This window comes from Monodelphis domestica, chromosome 2 (genome assembly GCF_027887165.1).
Source record: "Monodelphis domestica isolate mMonDom1 chromosome 2, mMonDom1.pri, whole genome shotgun sequence".
NCBI lineage: Eukaryota > Metazoa > Chordata > Mammalia > Didelphimorphia > Didelphidae > Monodelphis > Monodelphis domestica.
In genome coordinates, this window is record NC_077228.1 from 168677822 (window position 1) to 168691378 (window position 13557).

A 13557-nucleotide genomic window follows, 5' to 3' on the forward strand; every position below is an offset into this window, starting at 1 on the left:
ATCAGCACTGCTGCCAGACCCCTGGGTTCATCTCTCTCACTCAAAGAAATCCTGCTCTTGAGGAGTCTTTGAAGTCTGCTGGGGATCTCAAAGTTCATTTAATTTGAACCTAGAAGAAGGTGACAATTGATGTAGACAACAGCCTAGGATGAGGGCCGAGTATGAGTTTCCTTATCATTTATTAAGGCTCAAATAGATTTGGATTTTATAAGTTGGAGGCAGGGGTGAATCCTGTCAGACTGTCAGTTTGCCTTGGAGGCTTGAGTAGAACCTTGAGCCAAGTTCTGCTGGAATTCTGTGATGCTGGTAAGAGTTGGAATTTTCCAACTGTAGCTCTCTGTCTCTGGGGCTAAGCCAGGTCCTGGAGGCTGCTTTTCCTGACTCTCTCTGGCTATTCCCTTTTGAAATATTGGGAATACCAGAATTACAGTTTGGGAAGAGAGAAGTGGCAGTTTGGCAGTGGTTGGAGTAAAGAAGACAGACAGAAAAGAAGCAAAAAGATCTTTTGTCTTTTTCTCCGTAAGACTGCAGAGAGGAGACAAGGCTTGGCCTTGTGGCCAGGAAGCCATTTCTGGTTGACCAGGCTCAACTTTGACCAGGCTGATGGTAGAGCAGTGACTGAAAAACTGGAGACAGTGTTTTTTAAGAAATATATATAGGGGGTAGCTGGGTAGCTCAGTGGATTGAGAGCTAGCCCTAGTGACAGGAGGTCCTAGGTTCAAATCTGGCCTCAGACACTTCCCAGCTGTGTGACCCTGGGCAAGTCACTTGACCCCCATTGCCTGGCCCTTACCACTCTTCTGCCTTGGAGCCAATACACAGTATTGACTCCAAGACGGAAGGTAAGGGTTAAAAAAAAAAGAAATATATATAAGTTTATAAGGATATTAGAAATGGGTTGTTTAGGTAGGAATTTGGGAATCAGATAGATATAAGGAGTGAGAGCAGGTTTGGGAAACCAAACAGAAGCAATTTTTGTGAGGAAACCTTGAGTGGATGTGGGTAAAGTTTAGAAATCCCCTTTTTAGATTTAGGGAATCCCTTATCTTTGAACTCTTACCAACTTATCCTTTAATTCCTTTTACCTTTAAAATATTAAATAGAGGTTTCTGAATTTGTGCATGTCTCCCAGACCCTGACTGTCAGCCAGCTTTTAGAAGGCCCTAAAATCTATCAACTGTTATGAGATTGGTAGCATCCATCACAGGTTTAGGAAATTATGATTGGTTATATAGCTAAGGCACAGAACGTAACTGATTGGTAATGGGTTTGGCAATGACCCCATTTCTTCTCTCATGAGTCGAAGAAGTATTCACTATTGAAGACCAGGTACAAGATAGTGGTCCAGACTTTTGGACAGCAAACCAGACTTTCTTGAAGGATAGTTTGGTGACTAACAATATCAGATCCAACTCCCTTTCTCTCAAGGAGAGCAAAATTCCAAGAGACAAGAAAAGATCAGTGATTAGCAGGGAAGCTGAATGTCTAAAACTGACCCCTTACAGACCAACTGAATTCTGAACTAAGAGACAAAGAAGCATGACAAAAGCGGTTATGGAACAAAAACAATTCATTGTAAATAGGATCAATAAGAAGAGGACATTTTAATCTTCTCAGAGACTTCCCTCTTTTAAGTATAATCCCTCAGACATGTGTGTGAGTTCTCAGTGTACATTTTATGATCCTGCCATAGCTATACCCATCCACTAGTAGATTCTTCCCCTGCATTATGCAATTTACTAAAAAAAAACAAATGGCCAATTCATGAGAAGGAGGAATTAATACATATTTTGGCCACCAGAGGATGCTTCACGAATTCCCTTTCCACTGAGCTCTCTCAATGCCTGAGAGGCATATCATGCATCAGATCTTTATAGATCTAGAGGTATAAACCAAAGTATGCTTTAAAAGACTAAAAAATAGAAAGTTTTCTCATCCCCCCAGTAAACTCCCAGCCCCACTTTTTTAACCCTTCCCTTCCATCTTAGAATCAATACTGTGTATTGGTACCAAGGCAATAAGGACTAGGCAATGGGGGTTAAGTACCCAGGGTCACACAAGAAGTGTCTGAGGCCAGACTCGAACCTTCCCTCCCATCTCTAGACATCCCATTAAGCCACTGAGCCACCTAGCTGCCCCCACAGCACCATTTTTCAGACCTCATTCAATTAGACAATTATCTTTGTAATGAATGTATAATTTATTGAACTAGACCTTTTCATGGCAAAACAAAATCAAAACAAATAAGCTTTTGAAAATTAAACTAATCTTAATCTTAAACAGAGTCCCCATCACCCCACCGCCACCCCCAGACAGTGAATGAGAGGAAAGACTGAAGAGAACCATTATAATTTAAGGGAACTCAGTGAAGTCTACCTGGTAAGCACATATGGAAACAAGAGGGAAGCAATAAAGTCGCCGTTGCTTCCCATGGGGTTTCTCTCAGGTTCAGTCTATACCCATTTGCCCTATGTCCTCACAGATCTCCAGGACCTCTTAACAATTCAGAATATCTTCCCTGCTCAGACTGACTTTGGAAGGAAGAGGAAGGGACAGTCCCAAGGCCAACATTCCCTACCAGGAAATCATTGCCTTGCAGAAACCTCTCTATTCCTGGCCCTCTTAAAAATCCAGCAAAGAAAGAGAGCCAATGAAATATTTTGTTTTGTTTTAATATACTGAAGAGAGCAAAAGGAAGGTCAGAAGGAATCACAGACAAACAGAGCAATCTTGGTACTTTAGTGTGCAATTTAATTTTGTTATTGTTCAGTCATTTTTTTCAGTTGGGTTCAACTCTCTGTGACCCCATTTGTTTCGGGGAGTTTTTTGGGCTGTAGGATTCCAGGCATATACATCTGGAAAATGTGGTTGATGTATTGATATGATATTATACTTGGTCAGAGCAGTTAATGAGACAGCTCAGAGGCCAGAAGAATCTCTGGGCCTGAGCCACAGAGGGCTCAGCTCTGGCCTGGTCAGCATTCCAATGTATGATTTATGAGCAGGCCATGTGGTCTTTGTTCTGGGAGTTTGAAAAGAGCTGGCTTTTACCCATGCCCCTATCTTGTACATCATTGATATGCCAAGCCAATGTAAATCCACTGTATGCTGTTACATATGCATTAAGTACCTCTTACCTCATTACCTCAATAGGAACGGGTGTGATCCTTCCTCTTCCTTTCTTTTCTCCTCTCTCTAACCTGCCTGCTGGCCATATGGATCACTCCTGCTATGGAGCTCCGTTGTTATCTCTAAAGATCTCCTTTCTTTATTCTTTTCTTCCCTTCTCACCTGACCTCCAGCCAGTGCAATCTGCACTTGGAGTTTTATCTCCCAATTCTGCCAGCAGTACTTTTCTTCAACTGATTCTATCCTCACACCTAATTCCTAATCCTATATAAAAATTCTGCCATATTCTTGGCTATTTTTATCTTCCTTCACTGTATGCCCTACAAAGGAAGATACCAGGAAGAAGCATCCTTCCTTAACAAAATCTTATCTGTGTGTGCCTCAGTTTATCAACCCTCTCTCCGGCTTCTGTTCTCCTCCTCAAAATTACATTCCTTTATATTTCCCTTTTATGCAGTGGTTGCTGGCCGGCCACTGTATGGGTAAAATGTTATATTAATGTACCTGTCCTAGAGGACTATAGGACTGATCACATTAATTCAGGATGACTAGCAAGTTAAGGCCATTTTTATTTTTTATTATTGGTCTCTCATAAACTTTTTTACCTTTGATTTTGCTAGTTGATATAAAATTCATTTTTCCCTCTCATTTTTGCAGGATGATTAATAAGTTAAGATCATTTTTATTTTTATTATTGGTCTTACATAATTTTTAAATTTAATTTTGCTATTTGATTTAGAATTCATTTTTGATTTGATATATTTTGCTATACTCATTACTATTTTTATTGTTGTCTTTGATTTAGTTTATAATTTCTTTTTTAACATTATATACTCTTGTTTTAATTTTTAAACAAAAAGGGGGATATGTAGCATACCAGGCATGTTAGCATCTTGGAAGTATGATTGATGTATTGATATTGTATCTTATCATTGTATGGACGAATCTACAGTCCAAAGGGCAAAAGAATTCCTGAGCGGGCCATTACCGGCCAGTGTCCCAGCTCACAATTTGTCAGACCACATTCCTTTCCAAGGCTCATGTTGGATTAATTTCCTCCTCTTTGGTTTCGTGATTGTCAATTCAACCAATATTAAAATCTATGTCATGTTACATATTCGCTAATCACCTCCCACTTCCCGTTCCTAAAATCTCCAGTAAAAGTTGGGGAACACAAGAGAGTCTCCCTCTTGATCTTCTGACTGCTCTGGATCCTCTTGCTGCTCTAGCCTCTATTGCTCCTCATGCACTCTTGTTTCTACAACCCTGTTGCCTCTCATACTTCTCATTACTCCCATTGCTCTCTTGCTCATGAGAAGTATTACCATAGCTCGCTGTACCCCGTGTGTTTTAACTTATTGTCCCTGAGTCTTTATTCCTGCATTTCTCCCTCTATTTCTATTATCTATTCATCCATTTTCCTTTAGTCTCCATTCTCCTTCTCAGGTCACCACCCACAAGTAAATGATGTAGGAACTGAAGGCGGCTCCTACATCCTCTTTGGTGTTAATGATCAATTTTGGATCAGAAATGTCATTTCAACCCTTTAATAGTCCCTGATTAAGGGATGGAATATTCATTAAATAAAAACATAATACCATTATGCATTGACTTCATCTTTTATCTCTTTGGGAATATCACTCACTCAGGTGACAACAGATTCATAGTATGTGATCATGGCAGTTTATTATATAAAGGTAAAAGTGGAAAAGGAAAAAACAAAATATTCTTTGGCTCAGACTAGTTATCATCACTTCTTTAATGCTGGCTTCCCTTCCCCATCTTCAGAATAAACAGGAAATGTTCCTACACACACACACACACACACATGCTTTTTAAAAAAAATCAGGACAGTATTTTTATTCTCCTGCTTCAGACTCATGGATAAACATGGATAAAGGAACTCCGTGTATCTGAAGCTTCCATTTGGCTCACCAAAGTGGGGAGTAGGGACTTCTGATGCTAGAAACTTGGCCCATCTCTGACGTATCAACCAAGAACAAGAGGTAGAAAGCAAGAGATGACTGTGGTGAAACTGAGTGGAGTAGAGAGCCATCTCCTCTACCTATAGCCATGAGCAATAATAACCACATGCCGCAGGTCAGGCTATACCAGTGCCCCAGGAAGTGTGGGTTGGGGGAAGGGGGAGAGTAAATTTACCTCAAGGCCAGGATTTCTAAGTTTTGTCTCTCAAACTGCTACCATAATCTCTTAACCCAGAATTTCCATTAACCTGCCTCTAAATAGGGCTATCCCCTGTTCAATGGACAAGTGAAACCTGGGCCTTCTTACCTTGTGCATTTTCAGTTCATAGAGCCTTACTGTTGGAAAGGCCCCAAATATCATCTAGTCCAACCTGAATCTTGAGCTCTCATTATAATGTTCCCATAAGTCAATGTTTAACTTCCACTTGAATTCCTCTGAGGTTCAGGAGCTCAAAATTAGCTAAGGCTATCTAGCTAAGAGAGTTCTATACAAGGGGGTACTTTTTGGAGTTTCTTTAAATAAATTGGGGCATATGGGAAGAGAATTAAAAAAGGGATTAGAACAACTTCTTTTATGATGTAATGGTTAAGAATGCTAGATTTGGGGTCAAAGATCAAAGGTTCAAATGCCAGTTTTACCACCAAACTCCTGTTTGACCTTACTCAAATCAATTAATATGTCTAGGCCTCGGTTTCCTCATCTGTAAAATACTGAGTGATTAGGTTGGATGGATAAAGAGGACCTTCCAGTTCTAAGTCTATGATATCATGGCTTGCTATAAACTTTTTTTTAATCTTTTCTGTCTTTTATTGTAGTCAATATGCCATATATAACTGTCTCAAAGAGATGAAAGCATTAATTGAGAAAGTTTTTATATAAAAATTTAAACAATGAAGAATTTTACAAAACAGGACTATTGGCCCAACTAAAATATCTGAGCATCTGCTATACACTCATAATTTACAGTTATCAAGAACCATGGTGTGAAGTCATATCCTTTTCCTCCTCTCCCCAACACCCCAACTTGTCATAAACTTGTCATAAGAAGATAGAGCAATGATAAAGGACAACAGGAAAAAGAAGAATCTGTCAACTTTAATTTTGTTTCTCTTTTCCTCTGTGATTTCTGAATATTACCCTGCTTATCCTCACAACAACCCTTGGAAGAAGGTGTCATTAATATCCCCATCTTAGAGACTGAAGTAGGTTAAGTGACTCATTCAGAATCATTTAGCTGGTAAGCATTTGAGGCTGGATTTGAACTCAGGTCTTCTTAACTCCAGGTCAAACACTATCCATTAAGTCACCTACACATCTCAAATAGAAGAATAATATTTGAAATTTAAAGGACAGAATAAAAATGATCAAATATCAAAAACTACAAGCTAATTAATTTAACATTTAACAAATGTTAACCTATGGTTAGGGAATAGAAAAGGAAGTGGATATCCCTAAGAGTCACTATAGCTTCATTGAGAACAAGTTATGCTCAATTTAAGAGTTAAATGGTAGGAGTTTGACAAAAGTGAAGAGAGCAGGTTGATAAAACACTTAGTTTAATTTGACAAGTACAGATAGAAAATAGAAAGGAGGAAGGAGAGATTATTATTATTCCTTTTTTAAATTTTATTTAATTAGATGGTTTAGAATATTTTTCCATAGTTACAAGACTCTTGTTCCTTCCCTCCCCTTCCCCTACCCCCCTCCCATATCTGAGTGCAATTCCACTGGGTTTAACATGTGTCCTTGATCAAGACCCATTTCCACATTATCAATATCTGCACTAGGGTAATCCTTCAGAGTCTACATCCCCAGTTATATCCCCATTCACTCATGTGATCAAGCAGTTGTTTTTAATCTGTATTTCTTTTCCCACAGTTCTTCCTCTGAATGTGGATAGTGTTCTTTCTCATAAGTCCCTCCAAATAGTTCTGGGTCATTGCATTGCTGCTAGTAGAGAAGTCCATTACGTTTGATTGTACCACAGTGTATCAGTCTCTGTGTACAATGTTCTCCTGTTCTCCTGGTTCTGCTCCTCTCACTCTGCATCACTTCCTGGAGGTTGTTCCAGTTCACATGGAATTCCTCCTGTTCATTATTCCTTTGAGCACAATAGTATTCCATCACCAGTAGGTACCATAATTTGTTCAGCCATTCTCCAATCTGAGGGCATCCCTTTATTTTCCAATTTTTGGCCACCACAAAGAGTGCAGCTATGAATATTCTTGTACAAGCCTTTTTCCTTATTATCTCTTTGGGGTACAGACCCAGCAGTGCTATGGCTGGATCAAAGGGAAGACAGTCTTTTAGCACCCTTTGGGCATAGTTCCAAATTGCCCTTCAGAATGGTCAGATTAATTCACAACTCTACCAGCAAAGCATTAATGTCCAAACTTTTTTATCTTCACCATGAAGTAAGATCTAAGAAGGGTAATCTAAATTTCACAATGTCTAAATTCCTAATACTAACTAAAATTTCTAAAAACCTACTCTGTCTACAAGGAGAGGTGCATCTTGCCTGGCCAAACCAGGCCTATCTAACATACACTACCTAAAATTGATTCACTAACTTCCTATCTACACTAATAAATCAATTAGCACCACCCACGACCTCCTTAAATAAGGTTTCATACTCCAGCTGTCAGTAGTAATACTGCCAGTAGCAGAGACTGAGACTGACCTCCTGCTCTCTAGAGATCCAGAGGCAAAAGACCTCTAAGTGCCAAGTTTTCAAGAAATCAGTTTAACAATTTCCCACTGGGAATTTATCTAAAAAAGATCTAGGAGTTTAATACTTCGATAAGAGTAATCAGTATGATATGACTGTCAAAGAAAATCTCAGTGCAAATCTCATGTTGCATTAAGATGGCGTAGTGTTTAAGACTAGGAAGACAATAACTCCATTGAACTCTGCCAGTTTAACCATACTTAGAGTACTGCTCAGGACTGAGAGCTACATTTTAGGAAGTATGATGATAAACAGGAGGCTATCCACAATAGGATGAGCAAGATGATCATGTTAAATGCAGATTGGTTGAAGGAAGTAGAAATGTTTAGGCAAGCTATATGGCACAGTAGATAGACAACACTGATTGAAGTCAGGAAAGATCTGAGTTCAAATTTGACCTTAGACACCTATATGACTGAGCACGTCACTTAACCTCTGTTTCAGTTTCCTCATCTGTCAAATAAGGAGAATAACATTTACTTTTCCTGGTTGTCATGAGGGCCAAATGATAATAGTTGTAACACACTTAGCACAGTGTCTGGCACATAACTACATAATTAGCACTATAAATATATTAGCTATTATTTTTGCTGGTTATCCTGGAGAAAAGTCTTAGAAGGGGCATAATAGCTATCTTCAAGTATTTAAAATGGCTTTCATGTGAAAGCAACTTCTCTGTTTGTCCCCAGGAAACAGAAAAAGGAATAATAGTTTAAAGCTACAAAGAGACAGGTTTAATCTTAGGAGGAGGATAATCTCAGTAGTTAGAGATATCTAAAAAAGGAAGGGGCTACCCTTTCATTAAAGGTCTTCAGATAAGGGGTAAACATTTGTGCACCCTGCTGCAGAATTCATTCTTGTTTGGGTACAGTTTGGACTAAAAGATGTCTGAGGTTTCTTTCAACTCAGAGATTCTGCAATTCTTTGAACTCTGGAGTCTCACCAGCCAGTGAAAGAGCAGCTAATGCAGAGACATTCACTAGCAGGGGAAGTCCACTGGGAACTCAGGATGTGAAAGCCATGGCCCCATGTCTCACACACTAGGCAAGAACAATATGTGAGAAGCATAGAGAGGCTGTGGTAGGGTAGATGAGAAATATTGACCATCACCCTTGTCCAAAGACTCTGAGCAAAATGACCACAAACCACAGCACTGAGTACTAAGGTTTCAGGCAGCTTGAGTTTGGAGGGGGTGACGCATCCAGGTTCCTCAAGATTGCAACTTTCAGTTTTCGCTTCTCAACTTTTTAACTTTATCATTTAACACTGGAAGGAAACATGGATCATCATCTTATCTGTTTTCATCCCTCCAAAATAGGATTTTCCCTATCCAGTGGTCAAAAGGTACCCCACCCCTATACACCTGCAACTTGTTGTATCAGAATCAGAAGGGACTTCCAAGATCATCTTGCCCAACTTTTACCTGGGGGCATGAAACCCCAAAACAACATCCCTAAGAAGTGATTACCCTCTGCATAAATATATCCAGTAACATATAATGACATGAAAAAAATGCTCAAAATTGCTCTTGATTAGAGAAATGCAAATTAAAACAACCCTGAGGTACCACCTTCACACCTATCAGATTGGCTAACATGACAGGAAAGGAAAATAATAAATACTGGAGGGATGTGGAAAAACTAGGACACTAATGCATTGCTGGTGGAGTTGTGAACTGATGCAACCATTCTGGAGAACGATTGGATCTATTCCCAAAGAGCTTTAAAACTGTGTCCTAGCAATACTACTCCTAAGTTTGTATCCCAAAGAGATTTGAGAAAGGAGGAAAGGACCTGTTTGTGCAAAAATATTTGTAGCTGCCCTTTTCGTTGTGGCAAAGTATTAGAAACTGAGGGGATGTCCATCAATTGGGGAATGGATGAACAAGTTGTGGCATGTAATTGTAATGGAATATTACTGTGCTATAAGAAGCAATGTGAAGGATGATTTAAGAAAGGCTTGGAAAGACCTACATGAACTGATGCAAAATGAAGGGAACATTTATAAATGACTTAGCTATTCCTTGCAGTTCAAAGACCTAAGAAAAGCCTCCGGAACTCATGATGAAAAATTCCATCTGCTTCCAGAGAAAGAACTGATGGAGTCTGAATGCAGATAGTAACATACTACACTTTGTGTCTTCATTTTTCTTTCATTTGTTCGAGTTCTCATTCACAAAAGGACGAAGGTGTAAAGATGTAAAATTTGTATCAGATGGCTTGCCATCTTGGAGAGGGAGGAAGAAGCTAAGAATTTGGCTCAAACATAAAGAAAATGAAAGCTAACTGTTTTTTCATGTGAGTTAAAAATAAAATATTACTGCTCAGAGGCAGAGTCAAGATGGCAGCCTAGAAGGAGCAGAAGTTCAGACCTCTGAATACCCTTCCTTACCGATCACAAACTGAATGCTCCTAGGGGACTGATAATCAAACCTAACAACAAGACAGAGCCAAGGAAACCTCCTGCTGGACTCAATTCAAAAGGTATGCCCCCCCCCCAAAAGCCAGAATCCAAGAACACTCAGGTTTAAGAGGAAAACAGAAAGAAGGTCCCAAAACCCCTCCCACCGCACACCTAGAGTGCTGAGACTCAGTGGGAACCTCTGGGTTGGCAAAGGTGCTGGTCTGGAGGGTGTACCTAGCGGGCAGGGCTGTGCCAAGCTCAGAAAATCAAACACAGACAGAGGGGAAGGATCTAGAGAGGGAGAATAGAGCTGGCAGCCTGGCCAGAGCTGTGGAGATCCTCCATATCTGCTCCAGCCTTCCAGGAGGTGCCTCAGAGCACACCCAGCCTAACCCAGCTGCACTTAATCCCATCAAAAGTCTTCAGAACTCAGGGAAGCCCAGACTCCATGCCTCTCCCTCATTGACTGATGGAATTTAATCCAATCAAAAGCCTCCAGAGGACAGGGAAGCTCAAACCCCCAACAACCCTCCCCCAGATACTGCACTGAGAGATCTTCTGTCAAAGCTGCAAGAGAGAAGACTGAAAGAAGCCCCCAAAACAAAAAAAATGAGAGGAGCAACAGCACAGGCAAATATGGGGAGCAAAGAAGGGGTGAATATGAGCAAACAACAGAAAAAGAAGAAAGAAATTACAATAGACAGTTTCTACACAGCAAATGGAACGGAGGAGAGGGATCAGCAAACAATAAATCAGAAATCCAAGTGAATTGGATACAGGCTGTGGAAGAACTCAAAATACAATTCAAAATACAATTAAGAGAGGCTGAAGACAATTGGGAAAAGAATGTAAAAACTAAGATAAGTCATCTGGAAACAGAGGCACTTGAAATAAAATGAGAAAATAGTATCTTGAAAGCCAAAATCAACCAGCTGGAAAATGAGGCAAAGGAGATGAAAGATGAAGCAAAGAAGATGAAAGATGAGACAAAGGAGATGAAAGTGGAGGTAAAGAGGATGAAAGATGACCTTCATAGAAAATCAGACCAGAAAGAGAAGGATGACCAAAAAGCCAGGGAAGAAATCCAGTCTTTAAGAACCAGAATACAACAACTAGAACAAAGTGACCTCACAAGGCAGCAGGAAACTATAAAACAAAACCAAAAGAGTGAAAAAATTGAGGAAAATATGAAGCATCTCATGCACAAAACAGAGGATTTAGAAAATCGTTCTAGGAGATTGTCTCAAGGAGAGACAATTTAAGAATCATTGGTCTACCAGAAGACCATGACAAAAGAAAAATCCTGGAAACAATACTACAGGAAATTATTCAAGAAAACTGCCCTGATATTCTAGAACAAGAGGGAAAAGTGGAGATTGAAAGAATCCACAGATCACTTCCAGTACTTAATCCCCAACTGACAACACCCAGGAATGTTATAGCCAAATTCAAAAACTATCAGACCAAATTAAAAATATTACAGGCTGCCAAGAAGAAGTCACTCAGATACCACAGAACCAAAGTGAGGATAACACAGGATCCTGCTGCATCTACCCTGACGGACCAAAAGGCATGGAATATGATATTCCAGAAAGCAGGGGAACTAGGTCTACAACCAAGAATCAACTACCCAGCAAAACTGACTTATATTCTTACAGGGCAAAGTATGGTCATTCAACAAAATAGAAGAATTCCAAGAATTTTCAAAGAAAAGACCAGACCTGAACAGAAGATTTGATGTCCAAGCACAGAACTCAAGAGAAACATCAAAAGGTAATTTAAAAAGAGGGGAAAAAAGAAAAACAAAACAAAACAAAACAACAACAAAAAATTTTAAGAGACTCAATAAGTTAAAATGATATGTATCCCTACAAAAAAAAGAGGTCATTGGTAACTGTTAAAAACTGTTACCACCTGGGCAGCTAGAAGAATTACACTTAGAGGGAACAGAGACAAACTGTATAGGATGAAAGGACAAGACAAAAATAGGTATATAGATATATGTATGCATAAATACATATACATGTGTGTGTATATATATATACGTACACACAACTAGAGGTAAAAAAAGAGGTTAATACTAAAAGAAATGAAAAAAGAAACAAAAAGGGGTAAATTTATATGTCACAAAGAAGCTCATGGCGGGAGGGGGAAGAACATCAATACACTGGAAGGGTAAAGAGGTTGGAGATAGGAAATATTCAACTCTCACGTGCTTTGAAATTGACCCAAAGAGGGAAGAACAATTCAATCCATTGGGGCAGAGAATGGATTTGTGCCCTATAGGGGAGTAGAAGGGTAATAAATGACTGGTGGAGAGGGAAGCAGTACAGGGGAGGGGGAGGGTGGGGGGCAATTTTAGAAAGACTACGGGGAAAATAAGGGGGGGGGTGAGATAAGAAGGGAGGGGGGTAGAAAGGGAAGTAAAATAAGGGTGGGAACTAGGGGGACTGATTAAAAACAAACATTGGTGTACAAGGAAATAGGGAAAGAAGAAAAGGCAGAACCAGGAGTAGAAGTCAAAATGCTGGGAAATACACAGCTAGTAATCATAACTCTGAATGTGAATGGAATGAACTCACCCATAAAACGCAAGCGAATAGCAGAATGGATTAGAATACAAAACCCTACCATATGCTATCTACAAGAAACACACAGGAGGAAGGTAGATACGCAGAGGCTGAAAATAAGAGGATGGAGCCAAATCTATTGGTCATCAACTGATAACAAGAAGGTAGGAGTCGCAATCATGATATCTGACGAAGCCAAAGTAAAAATAAATCTAGTTAAAAGAGATAGGAAAGGTAATTACATCCTGATAAAAGGCAGTATAGACAATGAGGAAATATCCATACTCAACATGTGTGCACCAAATGGCATAGCATCCAAATGTCTAAAGGAAAAACTAGTGGAGCTCAGGGATGAAATAGATAGAAAAACTTTACTAGTGGGAGACCTGAACCTTCCTCTATCTGAACTAGATGAATCAAACCAAAAAATAAATAAGAAAGAGGTAAGAGAAGTGAATGAAATCTTAGAAAATCTAGAATTAGTAGACATGTGGAAAAAAATAAATAGGCACAAAAAGGAATATACCTTCTTTTCAGCAGCACATGGTACATTCACAAAAATTGACCATGCATTAGGGCATAAAAACATTGCAAACAAGTGCAAAAGAGAAGAAATAATAAATGCAACATTCTCAGATCACAATGCAATAAAAATAATAATTAGTAAGGGTACATGGAGAGGTAAATAAAAAATTAATTGGAAATTAAATGATACGATTCTCCAAAACCGGTTAGTTAAAG

At 39.3% G+C, this 13557-nt stretch overlaps 1 protein-coding gene across 3 annotated transcripts in view; it reads right to left on the reverse strand.

Moving 5' to 3' along the window:
- The window catches only part of LOC130453513 (SLAM family member 5-like), a 196455-nt gene that overhangs the window by 16154 nt on the left and 166744 nt on the right, over nt 1-13557 (reverse strand). The gene's annotated exons all lie outside the window — the stretch shown is intronic.